The sequence below is a fragment of the Lepidochelys olivacea genome (genome assembly GCF_965140295.1).
Source record: "Lepidochelys olivacea isolate rLepOli2 genome assembly, chromosome: 3".
NCBI classification, from domain to species: domain Eukaryota; kingdom Metazoa; phylum Chordata; order Testudines; family Cheloniidae; genus Lepidochelys; species Lepidochelys olivacea.
In genome coordinates, this window is record NC_140413.1 from 49,469,924 (window position 1) to 49,484,435 (window position 14,512).

Sequence of the window (14,512 nt, forward strand, 5' to 3'; positions counted from 1 at the left end):
GCACTGTAAATTCCTTTGCCTTAAAATGTCCCCATATCTTGAGGAAGGAGCCAATGTAAAACAGAGATGCAATCTGTGAACTAAAATGGGCATTGTGTGATTTCAGAAGGAAAATGTTGAATTCTAAATGATATCTAGTGTACATAGCTATAGATACAGATAAAATGCATTATACGAGTATGAACTCTTTGGTATAGTTTAGGTCTTTGACATACAAGTAGGATCCACATTTGGAAAATTACAACAGGAAGAGCTTTATTTCACACCCTTGTTATAATCTTTGTCACAAAAAAGAAATAAAGTTGTTCCATTTTCAGCTCTTGATTAAAATCTTTTTTCACTGAAAAATAGTGCCATAGTATTACACTCATATATTCTTGGAATAATAAGGATGTAATGTCCCATTTTGACCTTTCAGAATGCTGCATTTTGATTTGCTTGTCATAACGTTTCTCCAATGTTACATTCTTATTAACCTGTGGAAAGAGAATGGAATGAGAGGCAGTTAAGATACAGAATACTGAGGAAGATCTAAGTAGTACAACACACTTGTGTAGTTCAAAGAACATAGCATACATTAATATTTTTGGTATTTCATCATTATTGCATCAGAGCCTAACAAGAATGCTGAAGTGGTACATATTTAAATCATCATGATAATTCAGAAACTGTAATCTTCATATCTTCAGAGCTTGTATCTGCCTGAAGTGGTAGCTACTACAATCCGAAAGACTACATATTTTCAGGGTCTTCAGAAATATTTTAGAAAAGGAGGAATTAAAGTATTTTATCACAATTCCAAAAATAGACATTTCAATAAAAGTTGATAGTGTATATGAGTGAGGGTCAGATTCTGCCAGCCTTACAAAACGTCATAAAGTCTTAGGCCTGTCTACACTAGAAAATTAGGTCTGTTTAACTTCATCAATCCAGGGTCTGAAAAATCCACACATTGTTAAGCTGAACTAAGTCCCCAGGTAGACAGACCTAGCTATCACCTCTTGGGGAGGTAGATTATTTATGCTGATGGTAGAATCCCTCCCATCCATGTAGGTAGTGTCTACATGGAAGTGCTACAGCAACCAGCTGCAGTGGCCCAGCTGACCTGCTGTTGTATATTAAGTGGAGACAAACCCTTAGATTCATAGATTTTAAGACCAGAAGTGACCATTAATTATCATCTAGTCTGACCTCCTGCATAACATAAACTAAAGGACTTCTTGATAATTTCTGGATTAAGCCCATAACTTGTATTTGAGCTATCGCATATCTTTTAGAAATCTTGACTTACAGCCTGCAAGTGATGGGGAGTTTGAATTGTTAATGGTTAATAACCCCTTTTGTGCTGTATTTCTAGTCTGAATTTGTCTAGCTTCAGCTTCTCACCATTGGTTCTCATTATGCCCTTTTTGGTTGGATTACAGAGCTGTCTTCTATCACAAATCTCTTCATCTAGGTACTTCCAGTATCTAGGTACTCTTCATCAACCTCATCTAGGTACTTCCAGACTGTGATCAAGCTCTCAGCCTTCTCTTGGATAAACTAAATAGATTGAGCTTCTTTAGTCTCTCCGTATAAGGCATGTTTTCCATGTAACTCTTTTCTGAAGCCTCTCCAATTATTCTACATCCTGTTTGAATTGTGGGCACCAGAACTGGAGATTGTATTCAGTAATGGTCTTACTAATGCCATACTTGGAATACCATCTCCCTATTCCTACTTGATATTCCCCCGCTTACACTTCCAAGAATTACATTTACCCTCTTTGCTAAAGCATTGCACTCGGACCACATGTTCAGTTTGTTATCTGCCATGATGCCTTATTTCTTTTCAGAGTCACTGGTTTCTAAGATACTATTGAAGAAGGTGGGGCTACTCACAAAATAAGATACTACTCAACATGAATAAAGTGGCAGAATCTGGCACTATTTATAATGCTTTCACCTCACCTGAGACTTTCTTAGTATAAATAAAAATGTCAGCATTCTTCCCAATGTCAGTGTGATACCAATTCAAGCTACACCATGATAAAAACTTTTATGAGGACAATATTATCTACCTTAGATAAATGGCTTGTAACTTTCAATATGTCTTGTTTGTTTGCCTTAGCTGCTTTGTCTTGCAATCTGTGAATACGTGGATGTTTTCTAACAGATGGGAAAACTAAACACTTTAAGCTGAAGTGCTCATCCTTTTTACTGGATTGCAAGCATAGTAGCAAAATATGGTTTCAAGTAATCTCTGACCTACAGAACCCACCATCTGTGGTTCTGACAATATACAAGTAAATGTCCATTCAATAACACAATGCCCAGTTCAGCAATGGTCCTCTTGTGAGCAAAACCTACATCAATGTAATTTTAAGGATGATTGCTAAGAGCTTGTGGTGACTATTGGGCCAATTTGTTGCGGAGCTTTTAGCTTACAATTGTTTTGAAAGGTTACACTCACCAGTACAATGAAAAAATAACACTAAAAACAAAGAAGCATGACATATATCTAAGGTGTGAGTTATTAAAATTCATACATTATTTCAAGTTACAGAGTTGTGTGACTACTTCCTACCTTTGGAAAATGTAGTTTGAATGTCAAAATGTCCATTTAAAAATTCTCATGATTTTTACATATTGGTGGAAATACATTTTTACTGATTCTTCAGCAACAGAGATAATAGGCCAGCAGTCCACATTCCAAGATCTAGCATTAACACTTTCTCTCATATACAACTTACTACCGTTCACAGTTTTGTAGGTCAGTAAGGCTTAATTCATTATACGACTAAGGTGCCTAACTGTCACTTTTGGCATCTACATCAGGTCCCACTGGGGATTTACAAAACCCTTGTTGAGTTGCTGCTGAACACTGTAGGCACATACCACTGTAGCACCTACCTTTTTGGGGGGTAAAAGTTCCCATGGCGCCTGTTTCTGTCTCTGGGCATGCACACTGCAGCCCGGTGCCCAGATGCCTAAGCCCCAGATAGATGCATGAACAAGGGGAAATTGGAATTCTTCTGCCTAACTTGCCTATAGGGCCCACTCCAGTAACCATGCTCACACCTTGCCTTCCAGACTGGCCCCCCATAGATGAATTTACGCAAAACAGCCAGAGCAGAAGGATGATGTTGCTCAACATTTTTAGCCCACAGGTTAGGGTACTCACCTGGGATGTGGACAACACCCTCAGTCCACCAGAGGGGGAAGAAGGGATTTGATCTGGGATAAGCCACCACTCATGAGAATACTCTAACTATGGGATAAGAGATTTTCTGATACGGGGCCTCCTCAATCTCGCCTGTTGAAGCAACAGGAGAGACCGAGAAGCCCAACTTCTGACTATCCCATAACCCAATGGTTAGAGCACTCACCTGAGAGGTGACAGATTCCTGTCAAAATCCTTTCTCCCCTTCAGCTGGAGGGGGTGCAGGTGACTTGAACTGGGGGGTCTCCCATGTTGCAAGTGAGTATCCTAATCACTGGGCTAAAAGTTCTGAGGGAGCCCCTGCCTGCCAAAATGGAATAGGCACCTGATTCCAAGAGTGGGTTTGCAGCTGAAACACCTGAACAGAGTGAGACTCCTATTTCCAAGAGAAGGGAGGGATTAGCACACACCCTTCAGCTCAGCATCTCCAACTGGTTAGCTTAGCTGAGGTGCCACCTAGAATTCTGGGTTTCATTAATCCCATTCTGAGGCATCTCTCTCCCTCCATTCCATATAAGGAGTCCTGGTGTATACCAGTGATTTTCCAGGTGCATAAAAGTTAGGTGTGGCGATGCTGAGTGTCACAAGTTAACCTAAGTTACTTTGTGAATCTAGCCTGAAGTGTTTTAAAAGCATACAGTAAGAATCTTTTTTATTACCTCTTATCAAACCTAAACATACAACAGGAAACACTATATTGCTATAACACCATCTGCAAAACAATTGTGGACAATGAAAGAGGCAATTATGTAATTTCATTCATGTGATTTGCATCATATCCACAAGTAGCAAAGGATGAACACAGCAATAGAGTGACAGGCAAGGACTCTTGGATTCATCTTTAGACAAAGGATTAGGATCATCAAGAAAATCAATGAGTACAAGTTTTATGCAGAGTCCCTCTCAGATACATTCTCCTCTAGATGTACACATGTAGCTCCTGCTCCTACTGCAGCTTCAGCCCTAATGCTGTGTCTAAGCACTCTACAGATATGATCTAAAGTAACCTAAGTCTTACCTCATTTTGTTCTTCAGCCTGAATAGTGAAACTCTTCTGGCGTAACCCACACTGGCCATATAGATTCCTTGTATGCAAAAAATCCAGCTGATTTCTTTCCTCTCTTTTCACCTTGATCAATTGGAATCCTCCTTATGTGTCTCCTATGAGGAGATTAAGTGGAAAAGATTGACACTATGAAGCCATATGCATCTGCACTGCTACTTTTGCCCATCGACATAACTAATTTGCACAGACTTAAACATCAGAAATGTTTTGTTCTGAGCTACCATAAAAAAACAGCCAATCACATAATGGGGCCATGTGGCTTTTCTGATCGGAATGAGATTGCTGTCACTTAGTACAACTTCAAAGTGGTACACAGGGAGTTACGTGCACAAATTCTATTAACAACAGGGCTGGGCAAATCATTTTGTCTAATTTCAAACCCACTCAAACTTCAGAATTATTAGTTTTATGTTCTGTTTAGCAGGGACTGTGTGCAGGGAGAAAAAATATATATACATAGACTGATTCAAAAATGAAAGATGAGGCAGAGTAAAATCTAGTTGAAAATAATATGACCAGTATATGAACCCTATTTACCTGGCACTCATTAATGCCAGTTTACCTTTTTGGAAATGATAGTCTGCCCCTAAAACATAGTACAAGCTTCCTATGAACTAGAAAAATATTCTTCTTCTGTGTCTCTTGAAAAAGAACATGGATTTAAATGACTAGAAAAAAAGTTTGTTAATTTTAATTAGTTTTGCGAACACCAAAATATTTTGAGCAATTCACAAAATCCCAAACTGCACTCAGGTTGGCCATTTCAATATATCAACAACAGTTGTGAAGCCAGTGATGCTGATTTAAATGTTGAAACAGGAAGGGTAGTATATATACAGTGATTGAGTTATTGGCATGTAAAACCTATTTTGATCCTTCACACACATACACACACACAAATCCCCTTCTCTTGAAATATTTAAAATGGGTCTGGGCAAAGTATTTGAAGATATGTACTATAGGGAATGATTCCACATTGTAAGGGACTAAAATGTGTGACCCAACTGGTCTTTTCCATACCAGCTTTTTGTGATTGGATGATAAATGTCAAGCAGGTTTTTCCAGAAGTAATTGTTCTAAATACAGCTTACTGCTTGTCTTCAAATAAATTATTTTTCACTAGTCACTGAAGTCTAGTGGATAGTTTTATTCCATGCAAATTTCCTTTTTTTTCTTTTGGTAAGCAATAAAGTAGCACAATCCCAGTGCAATGCATTAAAAAATAGAGAGAGAGAAAGAGAGAGAGAGAGAGAGAGAGAGCCTTTCAATCCCTGCAGGTTATTATTTAACCTAGTTATGTCCGTCAAAGTTGTCTGTATGTATTTTCAAACAGATGAATTGTACAACAATGGCTAGGTAGACTTGGATGACTTTAAATATCTGAAGTAGATTAATGAATCTAATCAAACTCTCTACTCTGTGTCACTTTCCTTTCATAGATGCAGTCTTCATTTAATAATCACAATTTTCAATAAGTAAAAAGGAAAGCTGGCAATCCCTAAAAGACTCCCAAAGTTTATTTTAACAACAGTGGCTGGGATTCTCCATTGGCTGGATTTCAAAAGAATAGAAAGTTCTATGGAAAAAAGCAAACACTATTATTATACCATATACAACCAAACACAGGTTTGTGAACAGTCTTTGCTCTCACATCTATAGACATATGGCTATGAAGCCCAATCTGGTTGTTATTTTGTGACAACCTCTATCCCAGGGTTTATTTTCAGTTACCCCACTCACTGCTTATAATAACTGAGCTCTTGCCATTCAGACTGCAACACTCTTGGAACATGCTTAAGAAATCTCTATTCATTTTAATATGGGAATGGGGGCTTAAACAACTCATGGAATGTCGGTCAGCGAGGGTGATGGGTGAACATACTGAGGTATTTGTTGATGAGCTCGCCTTCTATGTCAGAGAAATATACAGAATAGTTGACTGGGTTGAATATTCACTTCTTATTAAAAAAAAAGAAGGGAGAACATCAGGGTCCAGATACCCCAAGTGGAGAAAAAGAAATCTAAACCCCACAGAATAAGCAATTGCATCGGTTGTATACAATGTTATTATGTATAAATCTATATCAAGTAAGGTCTTTAATGAAAACTTTTAATGGTCTGAACTTGAAGGTCATTAGGAGATATTGATCCATGTTATAGTTAGGAATGTATGTATATGTGCAGAACATTGTAACTGTAACTAGGATGCAGCTGCATCATCACCTCACAATAGCGGGTGAAGTAATCAGGCAAGGAGGGACACCTCTCCAGCGAGTTGCTTACACAAAATTAATTGCATGCACCTAGGATTCTAAAATCTAGTGAAAGACAATGGTGGACCATTAAAGTTAATGGAAAGACATTGAAACTGAAAAGAAAACCCCAGTCTTGGAAAACTAAGGAAGGAGGGAGTTTCCCCTGCTCTCTATAACCATGAATACCCATAGTCTGAGAGAGCAGGAAAAACCACCTTTAAAGTCTGTTAAAAGGGAAAAGGTGAAGTGAAGATGGTCCTGAAATTGAGGGCCAGCATTTAAGCAGGATGCTGTCTGTGAAACACTGGATCTCCTCCAGGACACAGGGCATGATGGGAAACTATACAGCGACAACAGGTAACTTGTATTAAATAAGGAAATTTAGTTAATATGGAAATGTAAAGCCTCAGATTGCATCTTTGTGTTTATTTTCTGTGTAACTTGTATGTGTTTGGTTTTCCTTACTATTTCATCTGTGAATCTATAATTTTCCTATTAAATAAACTTTGTTTATTTTTAGCCCAAGCAGGTCTCTGTTATGCAACTGTGTGAAGTGCATGTCACAAAGAAAACTGATAACTGGGGGCAGGTTTACTCCTTTAAGGATGACAAACCAGAGGGGAAAAGTCCAAGTGGCTGGTAGTTAAGAACTCAGGGAGATGGATTTGGGGGGACTTGGACCAGATGGGCTAATGGGGTGAACCTACAAGGAGTAACCTGGTGTACGGAAGCCAGGATTGAAACCTTTATGCTTGTAAACTGGCTACAGCTGTCAGAGCCATAGCAGCATAGCCATGGGCGGTGAGTGAACCATGGGCTCGGGGAGGCTAGCCCCCAGCCAGGCCCACCCCTTCCAACTGAGGCCGTGCCCCTTCTGCTCCCTTTACCCCCAAAGCCCAGAGGGGACCCCCCCCAGCTGCCAGGCTCCCCAGCCCTGAGTCGCCCGAGCGCCTCCAGACCCCTCTCCCCCAACTCTGGGCAATGCGGCCCCAGCGCCAGAACCCCTGCCCCAAATACTAGGCGGCCTCAACTGCCCTAGCCCCAGCCTCAGCAGGATTCCCTTCTTGGAAGAGGAGCAGCCTGCCTGGGAAATGGCCCAACTAGCTGCAGGAGGGGGCCTGGAGTGGAGCGTGCCTGGGGCCACATGGGGCTGTTTGGGGAGGCACAGCCTTTCCCAGTCTATTATATGCGCCACCCATGAGCATAGCATTAAGGTACCCAAAGTTACAGTAACAGAACTCCTGACTGGTCTGGCTGATCCCAAAACATCACAGAGTGGCCTACTAGAACCTCCAGGAAGGGAAGAAACCTGTCTCTAGCACTCATCAGGGTTGGGGATGAAGGTGGAGAGTTAAAATCAAGAGCTTTTTTCTCCTGCCCATTCCTAGCTATGTTTATGTTCCTGGTTATGTAACTGGAGCCCACATTAATCATGCTCTGCACTTAAGGGCAAGTGATGAACTCCAGGGTAAGGGAGGGAGTAACTCCTGTGGCTGTGCAGCTAAGCTGCAGCGACTGGCTGGTCCACGGAAATGGGAGTACTAAACATGGGTTTTGATAAGCTCATTTACATTAAGAAAAAGAACAGGAGTACTTGTGGCATCTTAGAGACTAACACATTTATTAGAGCATAAGTCTCTAAGGTGCCACAAGTACTCCTGTTCTTTTTGCGGATACAGACTAACATGGCTGCTACTTTGAAATCTCTCATTTATATTGCTTTCCTTCTCACCTGAACAATACACCACCACTTTGTGGCTATATTCTGTCAGATAGGATCATTAGTGACATTTTCTAAATTCTGCAATCACTTGACCGAGGACTTCGATAGTTTCTCTCTCTGTGTAATTATCTTATTTTGTTAACTCTTAATATGCCACATCCAATTAATAAGGAATGTAATAATCAGGCATGGACACAATAGACTTGTGTCTAGGACCACAGTGTCTGAAGTCAGGTAATTATGCCAGAATTTCTGCTTTCATTAAAAAACAAAAATTGTAAGCCTTCACTAAGGTGATAAAAAGCTTGAAAACTCATGCAGTGATGTCTGTCTGAGTCTGCAGACAGACTGAAACAGTAGCTCAGAGACAGACAAACTACCCATGAAGCTAAATGGGGTGTTAACTCCAAGATATGCTGCTAAGGGGAGCCCTGTCAATTCCACCCTAGGAAATGATCAAGGATTCTGTATGTGACAGGAGGAAAAAAGAGCAGCAGGCCTTGCTTGCTCACATGCAGCTAAACCCTTTCTGTTAGGTCAATGATGGGGCCATCTCTGCTTCTCCAGAGTGGGGGAAGCAGGGATCCCTGCTCCACCACTGATGCTCTTCAGGGGATGGGGAGTCCTGCCACTATAATTCGAAATGCAGATGAGCCTTTGGCCCTAGGGCAGGACTATAGTGGCAGAGCCATGAGGGACCCTTGTTATGATGCATGTAGATCCCTGGCTTGCCTTAATTTGGCCCTGATAACTATGCAAAAATATAAAAGTCTTCATTTTCAGAAGTGCTAAAACATCTGCAGTCAAGGACAGTTGTGGAAGCTCATCAGCTCTGCAAATCAGGACTTAAATATATGGAAAAAATAATTTTAACTTATATCACAGTATTTAATGAATGAACTTTGCTAAGATAAAGACTTCATCTCTAAAATGCATTGAAAAGGAAAACTTTGTCATGGAAAAATGTATTCCGTTTTCCATTTGCCATAACACAGTTCAGTGTGCAGTGATGTGTATATATATATACACACACGTACACTGTCATATACTTTTACATCATTTCAGAGATACATTTTAAGAAGGTCAGCTTTTTTTATTTCTTCATGCAGTGGGAACAAAGTAACTTGCCATGACAAAAATCAGGCCACACATGAAATATTTGGAAGTGTAATCATACAATTGAGGGTCAAAATGTACCACGGTAGAAACTATAAATACAAAAGCAATGAACCAAGTCAGTTCTAGCCTCAAGGTTTGATTCATGATGAAATATGTTTTGTTATTATTTCCTAAGATCTTATAGGTTTGAATAAAAGTGCACAAAAACACTGGATTTCTCCTGAATGATAATAGTGTATGGATTACTTCAAATTATGAACATCAAAAATCATAACCACTGGAAACAGCTTTTTTCAGTGTTGAAAGCACCGCATACATGCTGAACAGATGAAATTTACACAGTTCATTATTTAACAATAGCAATAGCCATTTTACTTTATTGCTGGGTTAAACGGATGTCACATAAAATTGCACTGAATTTTGAAAATGGAAATTGGTGACTGTTAATGCTAGGACAGAAGGTATTTTTCATGCTGCCTAGGATTTCAGATTTCTTGGCCAGGAACAGAAAAGAAAAAAGCCAAAAATATATAGATTTTTGCATAGGTCAAATGTAATCATTGTTATAATTTGGGAACAACGTGGCTGTCCTACTAAACAGTTCTAGAGACTGAACATTCCCCCCCCATCTTGGTATGTGTACTCGACTGAATAACAATGAATTACTTTTTGAACGACCCTTCCTTTCAACAGGACAGAAAGAATGGTTCCAGGACTCTATTTGTGCTTATGAATTGTCAGAACATGGAAATGAAAGTGTGAACAGGGTTTATGAACGCAATTAGCACATCAGTGTTCATGTTTTCACTGCTTGATTTTTTTTTTTAATTTTAATTTTTTTTTCATTTTGAAACTTGATTTTTAGGGTTAATTTGATGCAAGTGGACAAATCCTCCCCTTGCTTATACCCGTGCAACCCAACAGAAACCTGGCCCTGGGCACATGCACTGTATTAGAATAGCATGTAAGAAGCTTATAGCACCAGAATGCAAGAACTGACTACATAACTAGTGTATGGTATCATGTCTAACAGCAGCTGTGAGTTTGGAGGACATAAATTCCAGGTCTGTGGGAAAAAAAGATATGGCAAAGTACTAAAGCCTGTTTATAACTTTATGTATATGAGTAGTCCTATTGACTTTACTGAGACTACTCACATACTCACAGTTATACATGTGCTTAAGCACTTGGCTGGGTCAGTGCAATCTATGTATTTTAAAAAGAAAAACCCTTTTATTTATGGAAAATACTATGGTACTATCCCTGGTAGTTTGCAGATTCAGGACCCTAGAGCCTGATGTTAAACCTTTGAAGTCCATAGCAATCTTTCCGTTGACTTCAATGAGTTCTGGATTAGGCTCTAGGGTCCTGAATCTGCAAACTATCAGGCATAATACTGACTCTTGTGAATAGCAGCATTGGCTTTCAGTACAGTGTAAAGAACATGAGCCCTGCAAATGTCAAAAACTGAGAAAATATGAATATAACAAGGCCATATGGGCTCAGATCAACCATCAATATTCTGTGTTTTTATGTTTAACACAACAGAATTTTAGACACAAATTTTATAATCCTTGCTGCTGTGAGCAGTCCCATTGAAGCAGTACTCAGGAGAGGAAAGGTCTGCCTAATTTTTTAAAAACACACTTTACTTTATTGTTCACATACATTAACCTCCAAAACAAGTATAAGCAAATCTTATCATAATCTATATTTGTTACCTTTAAGGATCCTGTTGTGTTTCGTCAGCCTCTTATTATCTGTGATTTTTATGTTGTTCACGTTCCAAGAATGGTAACTATATATTATAATATGTACTTGATCCTGATACAAGGCTCCTTTTCATATTTTTTTCAAAGGATGTCTCGTATTTTATTTCTTCATGCCATTATTATGTTGGGGTCGGAAATCTGTCCTTTTCCAAAGACAAGCTTCCACTTTTCTGGGTTTGCATAACTGAGCTCTTATTGTACATTGTGTCACCCATAAACACTTTATTGGAAAGACTCATTGAGGTGGCAGAAATTGTAGAGGAGAAGATTCTTGTACCAGCTGTTGGGAGACTATAAAGGAATAGTTAGGGTTAGCCCTAGGTGATTGCCGCCCAGGGCAGAAAACAGGTTTGGTGCTCACCCCTCCACAATTTCCACAAATGGCTGACCAAAAATACACACCAAAACACAACTGAGTGGCTGAGAGATGTGTCCTACCTCCCCGATGATGATTTGGCATCCCCCAGAAATTGGTGGCCAGAGCGGGAACAGTAAAGCTGCCAGTATTAGTTGAGGCAGTGGAGATGTTGATATACTATCTAGAAAATATTAGACCCTTGTAGTACATTGAACATTGACATTTCTTTCTGCGTTTTTAAAACATTTCTTCTTGTCACTTTTTCCAAACAGAGCAGGTGTGTTGTCTGCAGGCCTCTTGACCAATTCAATCTTCCTGGGAAGACTCAGCAAAAATAAGAGTCACCAAGATTTTTTAGTGGAGAAGTAGTGTAATATTTTTGGTAGTGCTCCCAGAAGGAAAAGTACTCTTCATACAGGATGGTGCCATAATAATATTTGTAGTACAGCTGGTCAGACAAGTTGTAGGAGGACTAGAAAAATTAGTTGATAGGGGCATATTATATACATCACTGTGTGTTCACTTGTGGCATTCTGCATCACTGTCAGCAGGGTTTTCAAGGTCTCTGTCATAAATATAAAGGGAAGGGTAAACACCTTTAAAATCCCTCCTGACCAGAGGGAAAATCCTTTCACCTGTAAAGGGTTAAGAAGCTAGGATAACCTCGCTGCACCTGACCAAAATGACCAATGAGGAGACAAGATACTTTCAAAAGCTGGGAGGAGGGAGAAAAACAAAGGGTCTGTGTCTGTCTGTGTGATGCTTTTGTCGGGGACAGAACAGGAATGGAGTCTTAGAACTTAGTAAGTAATCTAGCTAGAGATGCGTTAGATTATGGTTTCTTTAAATGGCTGAGAAATTAAGCCGTGCTGAATAGAATGGATATTCCTGTCTGTGTGTCTTTTTGTAACTTAAGGTTTTGCTTAGAGGGATTCTCTATATTTTGAATCTAATTACCCTGTAAGGTATTTACCATCCTGATTTTACAGAGGTGATTCTTTTTTATTTTTTACTTCTATTAAAATCCTTCTTTTCAGAAACTGAGTGCTTTTTCATTGTTTTTAAGATCCAAGGGTTTGGGTCTGTGTTCACCTACGCAAATTGGTGAGGATTTTTACCAAACCTTCTCCAGGAAGTGGGGTACAAGGGTTGGGAGGATTTTGGGGGGAAAGACATTTCCAAATAACGCTTTCCTAATAAAAATAAACCCAGTTAGACGTTTGGTGGTGGCAGTGGAAGTCCAAGGGCACAGGGTAAAATAGTTTGTACCTTGGGGAAGTTTTAACCTAAGCTGGTAAAAGTAAGCTAAGGAGGTTTTCATGCAGGTCCCCAAATCTGTACCCTAGAGTTCGGAGTGGGGAAGGAACCTTGACAGTCTCATTCTACAATGATCGTTCTTTCTCGATATTTGAATGGAGCAAGATTTGACCTCAAGTCGTCTCTGGTTCTGCCTATAAGACTTTCTGAAACTCATCAGAGGGAATTCTACTCTACCTGGTAGTGTCTTGTGGCCATCATTAACAAATCAGCATGTACAAGCAAGTACTGACAGGGGCCTCCTAAGTCGTACAGATATTCCTCTCAGTATAGGGAACTATGGGGCATCTGAGAAACCATGTGAGATAACTGTCAGTAAATACTGACAATTCAATGACATCCACTGAGGTTTATGGATAAATTGATCCTTTTTCGTTTCCATAAATTGTTTAAATCAGTTCCTTTTTTATTTGGATGGGTTCCCCATTTATTGCATGTATCATGTTTAATCTTCACTGACTTCAGTGAGGATCCTTGGAGACTTCAATGAGTATGTACAGAAGTATACTACTACTGCATTCTGAGCATGCAACCCTATTTTAGCATGTGTTCTCCTCTCTATGCACCTGCACCTCCTGAAATGGTGCCTGATCCTCAATAGAGTGCATCATTCACTCCAGCACTGTCACACTAGAGCTGGCTGACAAATGACTACATTCTGCCCAACAGTTTCGTGTTCCATATCTATGGGAATGCTGCAAATGTGAGCTACGTTTTAAAACAAAAATCATTTCTGTGGCAGAGAGGGACAAAAACTGGAAAAAACCAAGAGCATAGGAACAAAGGATGTGACATACCATGTATCCAGCAAGTCCAGGATCTTGTCTCTCCAATAGTCATTATCTGATGCATTTAAGGAAGTTGAAAACTCCCATAATGCTTCTAGCCAATTGTGCAGTGCTGTGTGGGGAAGTGGGATAACCATGTGTAGGAGGAAGGATTCCTTCCTGATCTCTGTGGGTAATCAACATCTGACTTAAAAAGTGAACTTTACATGGTATCTTCCATTCAGCTAGTGGTCAAACAGCCAGTCACCTATGAAACAATTTGCTGTCCTCTGTCCTTACTGAAGTAGGCAACTGTGCAGTACAATGGTAGCTGAAACTCTGTTTTGACAAATAGTGAATAATGCACATTGATAGGATTAATACTCATGTACAATACTGGGTTCTAAATTCACTGTAACCTCCCATGGCAAGTACTTAGGGGGGGCTGAGGGATCACTGTGAATAACCAATGGAAACATCTGCTCGATGCACAACAGAGGTTCAAGACACAAACAAAATATTAAGTAAATATAATGAGATAGTATTATAATCTTATTATTTTCTATTTTATTGATCAATGGTCTGCCCTCAGCTTGTTAGCAGAATCTGTACAAACTTCCACTGACCTCTAAGGAAGAAGTTATATCATTGCTGAGAGCTTTTGAAAGGCCTACACCTCATCTGAAAACAGACATAGCAAAAGTAGAAGGTAGTCTGTGACAGGCAACAAAAATCATAAAATATAATAGAATCCCACTGGCTGGGACACTCTATCGCGTATTCTGGGGAATTATAGAATTCATCACAGCCCACTACCCTGACAGTTCTTGTAGTCAGGGCATGAAGTTGTACTCCATTCAGGAAGTGTTAATCTTCCCACCATTACATTTGGATGGGCTTGTTATGTTAGTTTTGTCCATTAACCCTTCATGAT

General features: G+C 39.6%; 1 protein-coding gene across 1 annotated transcript in view; it reads right to left on the reverse strand.

The window, feature by feature from the left end:
- Positions 1–267: 267 nt before the first annotated feature.
- KHDRBS2 (KH RNA binding domain containing, signal transduction associated 2) overlaps positions 268–14,512 on the reverse strand; it is a 628,896-nt gene continuing 614,651 nt past the window's right edge. Inside the window, exons 12-13 of the transcript XR_014711102.1 lie at positions 4,220–4,362; positions 268–476 (exon numbers count right to left, since the gene is read on the reverse strand). The gene's annotated coding sequence lies outside the window, so the exon portion shown is untranslated. The remainder of the gene's footprint in view (positions 477–4,219; positions 4,363–14,512) is intronic.